Source organism: Leopardus geoffroyi, chromosome A2 (assembly GCF_018350155.1).
Source record: "Leopardus geoffroyi isolate Oge1 chromosome A2, O.geoffroyi_Oge1_pat1.0, whole genome shotgun sequence".
In the NCBI taxonomy this organism is placed as follows: Eukaryota; Metazoa; Chordata; class Mammalia; order Carnivora; family Felidae; genus Leopardus; species Leopardus geoffroyi.
In genome coordinates, this window is record NC_059331.1 from 166,727,634 (window position 1) to 166,735,848 (window position 8,215).

General features: G+C 57.6%; 1 long non-coding RNA gene across 2 annotated transcripts; it reads right to left on the reverse strand.

Annotated features, from left to right (window-relative positions):
• Nucleotides 1–2,348: 2,348 nt before the first annotated feature.
• LOC123607718 lies at nt 2,349–4,667 on the reverse strand. 2 transcript variants are annotated; one of them, XR_006716866.1, is made up of 3 exons: nt 3,964–4,667; nt 3,475–3,656; nt 2,349–3,023 (listed from the first exon to the last, which is right to left on the reverse strand). It is a non-coding gene; the product is annotated as an uncharacterized LOC123607718 (long non-coding RNA). The 2 variants fall into 2 exon arrangements; XR_006716865.1 differs by having other exon boundaries at nt 2,349–3,052.
• Nucleotides 4,668–8,215: the final 3,548 nt, after the last annotated feature.

Consider the following 8,215-nt stretch of genomic DNA (forward strand, 5'->3'; position numbering starts at 1 on the left):
GCGTCCCTGGGGTTCCCACACTGAGTTTCACCCACTGGTGCCATGTTCTGACACGTATACCTTTTTAAAGATGTCAAAGGCGGGGGGCGGTGCCTGGGTGGCTCAGTCGGTTGAGCGTCCGACTTTGGCTCAGGTCATATCTCGCGGTTTGTGAGTTCGAGCCCCACGCTGGGCTCCGTACTGACAGCTCGGAGCCTGAAGCCTGCTTCGGATTCTGTGTCTCCCTCTCTCTCTGCCCTTCCCCAGCTCGTCCTCTCTCTCGCTCTCTCGCTCTCAAAAATGAATAAACCTTAAAAAAAAAAAAGTAATGCGTTGGGCAGCTTATAACAGAATAGCAGCCCTCCACCCCACCCCCACCACTTGGAATTTCTGTGCTGACACAGCCATCCACAGCCATCTCTTCTGGCTGTTGTTTCTAGAGCCTTCGTCATGCGGATGAATACTGTGAATAGCTACCTCGTTGGTTCCTATGGGGAACCGTGGTTTAACCCTGTCATACATGCCCCCCCCACACTGATCCCGGATGCTTGCGATAGCATATGGTTGTGTTAATATTGTTCATAGCTCGCTCCCTTATGCGGTAAGCTGTTTATTTGCTGGTGCAATTTTTTTTAAGTTTACTTTTATTTATTTTGAGAGACAGAGAGAGCGAGCCGGGGAGGGGGCAGAGAGAGGGAGAGAGAGAATCCCAAGCAGGTGCTACACTGTCAGCGTAGAGCCCGATGCAGGGCTGGAACTCGAGAACCAGGCGCGGAAAGCAAGAGTCAGACGCTTAATCGACTGAGCCTCCCAGGCGCCCCTGGTGCCAAGTGTTACTTTCCCTGATGTTGATGACGGTCTTTCCCCTCTAAGTTAGCTTCTACAGGGCTTGTTTGCCCCCGCGGTACCTGTGGGGACTACAAAATCCCCCCCCACCCCCAGCCGGCACTGGTTGTCTTTCCTCCGGGCACCCCGCCCCCATCCTGGGCGGCCCTCCTCCTCCCCCACTCCGTCCTCCCTGGGACACCCCTCCATGGCCCTCTGGCGTCATTTCCTCCCCTGCTCTATTGTTGTGGGTTTACTCCTTTTCTACCACAAGTGAAAACTGCAAAGAATGATAAAAAGGCACTTGTTGTCCCCACCCTATTAAAAGATAAAAGCTTGCAACAGTTAACCTCCCGTGGATTCCCCCTCCTGCTCGCCTCTCCCCAGCTCCCCTCAACTTGGACAGAACCCTTCCTGTGGGTCGAACTGTGTCCCCCCCAAAAAAGATCTGTTGGACTCCTAACCCCCAGTGCCTGCGAATGTGACCTTCCTTGGAAAGTTAAGACGAGGTCACACGGGAGCAGGGTGGCCCTAATCCCGTGTGACTGGCGTCCTCATAAGAAGGGGAGTGTGGACACCGACAGGAAGGGGGGTGGGGGGCGGGGGCGTTCTCTGCCACAAGCCCGGGGACCAGGGGCCACCACACTCGGGTGGGGGGGGGGGGGCGGTGGCTTGAGCACGTGTTTTCCGGCAACTGCAGCGGATCTCGGGCCGCGAGGAGGCCTGAGAGACGATGCATTTCTGCTGCTTAAGCCCCTGGTTTGTGATCTGGCGGCCTTACCCCCAGCTGGGCATCCGCTCGTCCGTCTTGATCCTCACACACCCTCGGGAATGTGCTGGTGTGTGAGCCCCACACCATGTGGGGGGCGGGGCAGGGAGGCCCGGTGCCTGAGATGCAGGTGGGGTGGCCAGGGGGCCCGGGGGACAGCCTGCGGCGGGGGCCTCTCCCTCGCACCCCAGTGGAAGGGACGAGCTCTCTCTCGTCCGTCCCGACACCAGCCCTGGGGTCAGAGGGAAGCTCAGTGCCAAGGAGTGATCATAGGACACAGGCGTCCCCTCACAGGTGGACACGCGGCTCCTCTCTGTGCCTGCTCCGTGCCCGTGGCCATGGCAGACACCACACTTTGTCCCCGGGAGCCTCTCTTCCTTTCAGAACCTTCCAGAACACCCAGGCTGCACCAGAACTCCCTGCAGAAGACCTCACTTCCCAGCCTCCCTCGCAGCCACAGGGAGCCATGTGAGCACTACATGGGCCAGCGCAGTGACTTGAGAAGCTTCTGGGCCAGGTTGTTTACAGGACATCATCCTGCAGGGACACAGGGACACAGACGTGACGGGGGCCGGGGGGGGGGGAGGGTGGATCTCACCGTGCAGGCCAAACCCCGACCGGCATGAAGTGTCATCACCCTGCACCATGGAGGGAGCCTTTCAAGGGGAGCAGGGAGCCCGTCCAACCTCCGGAGGAGAAGAGGGGCTCCGGCTCGGAAAACGCACTCCGTGTCTACCCACAGCAGCCCCGGGGGCAGAAAGAAGAGATCTGCTGGTGGGGGGCCTGTGGCTTTTTATTTGTAACCTGAACAACTGCGATGAAAGCTTTCGACACAGAAGAAAGGCCAAGCTATCCATGGTTTTTTCATGACAGGAGCCGGAATTACAGACCAGAGCAGGTGCACAATTATCATTTAATTTGTCCCCATCCCGTTTCTTAGGCTGCAAGGACTCTCCCGGGCCCTGGGGGGAACGGGTTTGAAGCCTCCGAGCTACCAGTCATTCTAATGCTTTTAACAATTTGAAAGCGACGAAGGGGGGCAGAAACCAGCCACCGGCGAAGCATGAGTGCATTTCACTCACGGGACAAGGCATCACGGAGTGTCACTTAAATGGTGCTTTCTCGACACTCAAATGCAGATTCTGTCTTTCTCCAGACCAAAAACCCTCTCGCCCGGAGACGCACAGACGATGTCCAGGCGTAAACGAGTCCTCGACTTTTGGAAACGACCAGGAGCGGCGGCATGTTCGTCCCCACCCCCCCCCCAGGACACCCTGCTGAGTTTCTGCGTGGCTGGCTGGGCGCCGGGTCAGCCCAGGGCTGGGCACGACGGGCCACATCGCTCGTGCTAGGCGAGCCATTGGGTAGATGTGGTCTCCTCAGCTGCTCACAGGGGAGTCGGGATAAGAACCCAGGAATCAGATCCCCATCCTTGGAGGCGGGTGTAGACCTGCCAAGTGCAGGGAAGTAGCAGGGGTCCTGCCTTCGCGGGACGGAAGCAAGACCCGCGACATGAGCCCCTCGGAGACCTGGAACAGAAGGGGGACCCCACCTGGAGCACTACCTCCCCCCTCCTTGGGTTGCGCGCGTGCATTTTGTGTGGAAGGCAGCCCCCGCCTTTTACTAGATTTTAATCAAGAATGATCCTGTTAAATATTTAAGATTGCCTTTTGAGGATGATATTCTTAAAGAACCATGTGATGAAGAGAAAAAGACGGGGAAGCATGAATTTTTAAAATTCATTCCCGGTATATAATAATTCCGAGAGGCTCTCGCTGCTGCTGTGCCATGAGGAGAGTGTCTCTCACGTGGCCAATTACTCCCGTCCCTCCGGCCCCAGGACCCCCATCCCAATCGCCCATCGCAGCTCTGTTTACAGAAGGTAACACCATTGGACCCACCAGCAAGGCAACACATGTTTCAGAAAGGTCTGACTTGTTCTGTGCGCACTCCACGGATCCGTCCTCTGGCCGCGTTGAACGGGTCCGCCCCTTTGGCTTGGGAAGGCCCAGTCGGAGCGCACGCGCACCGACACGCGCACGCGCACGCACACGCACGTTCAGGCCCTTCCTCTGAGCCCGTGCTGCCTCCGGGGAGACCAATAGCACAGAAAGGCAAGAATCCAAGGTCTGGGGACTCCCCCTCCTGGTCTGGGGACCCAGGACAGCCCCAGCTCCGCCTCTCCTGCTGGGTAGGCAGGGCCTCCGATGCCCCCATTAGCGACCACCCGTGGCCACAGAGGCGAAGACGGGTTATAGGAGTATGGGACCCCCGGGATGGGCCCCCCATCAACCCACCGTCACCTGACGGGGCTCTTCCCACACCCTCGCCCTCCCCCTGCAAACCTCCTAGATGCCACTCCCCCCGCAGCTGGCCAACAGGGTCCCTACCGAGGTGTGGGCAGGTGCCTAGGACGTGAGCCGATGCTGATTCAGGCAGGGTTCTCAAGAACGGAGGAAGGTTCCGGCGAAGATGCACTCGTCTCCCAAGGAGGAGTCGGGGCTGGTGGAGACTGAGGTCTGGCGGATCTGCTCCCCAAGGCTGCCCGGGGCCCAGGCGCCTCCCGCGTGCCGCCTCGCTGCGCGTCCTAGCGGTCACTTTGTCCTCCGGGGCGAGTGGCCTACCACCAGCCACAGGGCAATGGAAAGAGGGCAGGACCCCTTCCACTTACTACCCCCGTCCCACCCTCCCCGACCTCACCTAATCCAGAGGAGACCGGGAACTCTTCCTGTGTCCGGAGGGACGGTTAACCGTCTCTACCGCGCCGAGCCAGAACCTCTGGAGCCCTTCTTCGTGGTTGATCCTACGCCATAAGACACAGTTGAGAAAAGAAACGCTAGGGCCTATCTGCACTTGAACCCGGGACTCGGAAAGGGAAAGCCTTCAGGACCTCCATACGCCAAATGAGGGGGTCAGCATTGGGGTCAGACCTCAAGGACAGCCCAGGAAAGGGAAGGGACCTTGTAGGTGGAGGCACAGGGGCCCAGCCCCCAGCCCCCCTCCCGACACCTGAGACACATGACCCTGAGAGGCAGGTGGCCGTGCTCCTGGGCCGGTCCAGACACCCTTGGGTGGCCCTGAGGGACAGGGGGCAAGAAAGAGAGGAGCGGGGGGGATGTCTTCACAGTGGCTGTTGATTTTCTTTTTTTTTTTTTTTAATTTTTTTTCAACGTTTATTTATTTTTGGGACAGAGAGAGACAGAGCATGAACGGGGGAGGGGCAGAGAGAGAGGGAGACACAGAATCGGAAACAGGCTCCAGGCTCCGAGCCATCAGCCCAGAGCCCGACGCGGGGCTCGAACTCAGGGACCGCGAGATCGTGACCTGGCTGAAGTCGGACGCTTAACCGACTGCGCCACCCAGGCGCCCCTGGCTGTTGATTTTCAACAGAGGTCCATGCACCCCTCGCTCAGGACGCTGCAGCTGCCTGGCCCCATGCCTTTCCAGAGAAGTCTTTTCTTTCTTCCCTCCTGGGAAGGGTGGGGCCAGAGACGCCACAGGCCATTTGCAGCCGTCCAGGGAAGGTTCAAGGGCCCGGGGTGATTTACCAAGAGGTGATTCGGATTAACAACTATTTTCGAAGCTGCTGCATCTGGGTTCTCCAGAGAATCAGGACCAAGAAGGTGTGTAAGGAGGGACCTTTACTTAAGAAATGGGCTCGTTTGGGGCGCCTGGGTGGCTCAGTCGGTTAAACGTCTGACTTCAGCTCAGGTCACGATCTCGCAGGTGGTGAGTTCGAGCCCCACGTCGGGCTCTGTGCTGACAGCCCAGACCCTGGAGCCTGCTTCGGATTCTGTGTCTCCCTCTCTCTCTGCCCCTCCCCCGCTCACACTCTTGTCTCTCTCAAAAATAAATAAACATTAAAAAAAAAAAATAGGAAAGAAATGGGCTCACTTGACTGTAGGGGCTGTAAGTTCAGGTGAGATTTGGTGTCCCCATCTCGAGGCCAAGTTCTGAAAGGCGGCAGGCTTGGAAACAGGACGAGTATGTTAGTCTCGAGGCAGAATTCCCTCTTCGCCAGGAAAGCCGTCTTTGCGCGTAAGGCCTTCAACTGATTGGATAAGGCCCACCCATGTTCTGGGGGGTAATTTCCTTCCCCAAAGTCTACTGATTAAATGTTAATCACAGCTACAAAATACCGTCACAGCAGCATCCAGGCTGGTGTCGGACTCAATGCTGGGGCGCCAGAGGCTGGCCCCGAGGACACAGACCACTGACAACCGTAACCTCAGGCACTTTCCTCCTCTATCCCCCAGACTTACACAAATGCTCGTTACAGTTTTACTCTGCTTTGTTTTGAAGGAACCCAGAACGCTTCTCTAAAAACAGGGCCCTCCGGTGGGCAAAACTCCATCACTGAGCCGGGGATCTGGACCAGGTTGGCCCCGGGGTGAGTGACTGTGGTTCTCCCGTCTCTGAAGGGTTTTCAAAACACAAAGAAAGCGGGGCGCCTGGGTGGCGCAGTCGGTCAAGCGTCCGACTTCAGCCAGGTCACGATCTCGCGGTCCGTGAGTTCGAGCCCCGCGTCGGGCTCTGGGCTGATGGCTCAGAGCCTGGAGCCTGTTTCCGATTCTGTGTCTCCCTCTCTCTCTGCCCCTCCCCTGTTCATGCTCTGTCTCTCTCTGTCCCAAAAATAAATAAACGTTGAAAAAAAAATTAAAAAAAAAAAAAACACAAAGAAAGCACGCGAGCAGAGACCCTGCGTGGCCTCAAAGCCGAATTCACTGTTTATTATCAGGCCCTTTGTAGAACGCGTTCGCCCACCCGGATCTAAGCATCTCTAATTTCCTGCCTCCGCGGAACGCGCTCTGGCAGCTGCTAGTTCCTGGACGGTGTAGACTGGCTCCCAGTGACAGCCTCCATCCCTCCTCACTTAGCCTAGAGCAACTCGGTTACAATGAAACGTACTTCACCTCTTTACCTTGGTCTTCTCTGTCTCTGCTGACGGAAGCTAAGCCCCAGGGGTCTTATCCCTCTTGCCAACCTGTGGGGTAGTTTCTGCATCTACGTGCAGAACAGGACCGGGTTTCTCATAACAGTGTCATTAATACTTGTTGAATGGATGAAGGCTTCCGTAAATAGATACTCTAAGCAACTCTGCCGTCTTTGAAATTCTACGGTTAGAGAGGACACCTTCAACTTGAAGCAAATAGGGAGATGGTCCTCGGCTAGAAGGCAAACGCCCCAGGCACGTGGGCAGCGCACACAAAGCTTCCTGCCCGAAGGAATGTAAGTGATATCAGCCGGGTAGCCATTTACACATTAGTATAAACAAGCTTTCTGTCGTAGTCATGGAAGGACATTTCAAGGACAGAAAAGAAAGGCAGAATCAGAACACTGGGTATGTGAGCAGGTCAAGGAGAGGGGACGCTGACAGGGAAGAAGCGGACGAGAAGGGGAGGCCAAGGACACTGAAGACAAACCGTCCCGTCTTCCCCAGGAGTTGGCCCAGACAACCACTCTCAAACCTGTCAGTGGGCAAAGCCCCTCGGTTATTAGGTCACAAAAATGGAAACCATGGGCACTGTTGATTTGCTCCCAGACCATTTCCCCCCGATGCTGTAAAACTGGACCCTCCCAAAGTGTTCCAGAACACCAGACGCCGAGGAATCAGTAGGAGCTACGTAGGGAGAGATTCCGGGGGAAATGCCTGGTTAAATGACACCACACAGGTTTATCATTTCAGGACTTGTCAGAGCCTTTATTATGCTTACACGAGGATCTTCAGCTCTGGGAGGAGGCTCCAGATGGTGGTATTCCCGACTGTTTCTTCACGGAACCCCCTCGTCCGTTCTGCAAGGCACAGGATATCGACACCTAGAGAGACTGACATTCCCAGGAACACCATTTGGGAAACACAGACCCCGAGGTTCGGACCATGCGGGAAGTTCTGCCTGGTACTCCCAGGAGGCATGTCACTTCCGGAGGCAATCAGGCACAGGGACACCTACGCGTAGCCTGGCTCCGAGTGACGGTCCCCGTCGTTTTTATAAAGAGGCTCCGGGCCCTGGTCCACAAAAGCTAAAGAAGGGCCACACTCTGCCTCACTTACCTCTGCCCACAGCTCCTGCCTTCCAAGAGGAAGAGAGAAAGGGGAACAGACGAGTGGTCTAGGGGGAGGGAAAGGAAGACGGGGAGGGGACAGGGAGGCTGGTGCGGGGGTGGCACCGCTCTGCGCCCTCTGCAGCTCTCAGCGGACCCCCTCCCCCTGCCCCTCCCGCGGCAGCCGGGCCACGGAGGGACCAGGAGGGACCAGGAGGGACCGGGGCTGGACGCGGCGTGCACAGCCCTGTCCTCCTGGCCTCAGGGCTGTGCTGTCACTGCACGGACAGAAGCCCTTTTCCACCACGGGTTTCCGGGCAGATGTGCGGCCGGGCCCCGCGTGGCCCCCCGGAAGGGAGCCCGGCACGTTGTAAAGCTGTGTTCCCCCCTTCAAGGTCACGGGCCCCAGCTCCTTCCTGCTCTAAGCAAACACCTACGGACGGCTGGGGGGAGGGCTGGGCAGCAGGCAACGGCAGATGGGTAGCAGTGTCCTGTCCTCGGGCGCCCGGTGACACGCAAGGACCCCCGTGGTCTCTGAACCGTGGGCACGGAGCGCCCCCGTGGAGCTCTGACGCTCCCCTGCAGGCGGAGCTTTGCAGA